We start from the raw sequence: 438 nt of genomic DNA, 5'->3' as shown, positions 1-438 counted from the left end.
TATTGATTGCAAAATCGATAAGGAACTCACAAGGATTGATAAAGCACTGAGTAAATGATAAAACAGGTTTCCTCTTGACATTTTTAGTACCAAAGTTCATTTATGCTGCTGGATGTTCTGTATAAAATATTAGAGACAATAGTGTTGACTTGTAACTTCTTTTAGACAATCCACATTTCGTTTGTCTCTAGCTTCTCTTCATCTACATATCCTGATACACATTTAACAGGAGAAATCATTTTGGGATAATGGATTTTACTTGATTAATCTTTAGTGTACTTCATGGGAAGAGGAAGCCATATTTATTTATGTGTAAAAATATCTGGCTTTGGAGTTATACTGGATGAGGGTTAACGCTGTTGGAAAATTGTTGGAAACCATCTGGACTATGTTAGATTATTTTTTTGTTTACCTGAGATAGACCTTTTGTTCAACCAG

Source organism: Morone saxatilis, unplaced genomic scaffold, assembly GCF_004916995.1.
Source record: "Morone saxatilis isolate NCDOM2014 unplaced genomic scaffold, NCSU_SB_2.0 Contig22, whole genome shotgun sequence".
NCBI classification, from domain to species: Eukaryota; Metazoa; Chordata; class Actinopteri; family Moronidae; genus Morone; species Morone saxatilis.
Note: the sequence above shows the minus strand (reverse complement) of the source record.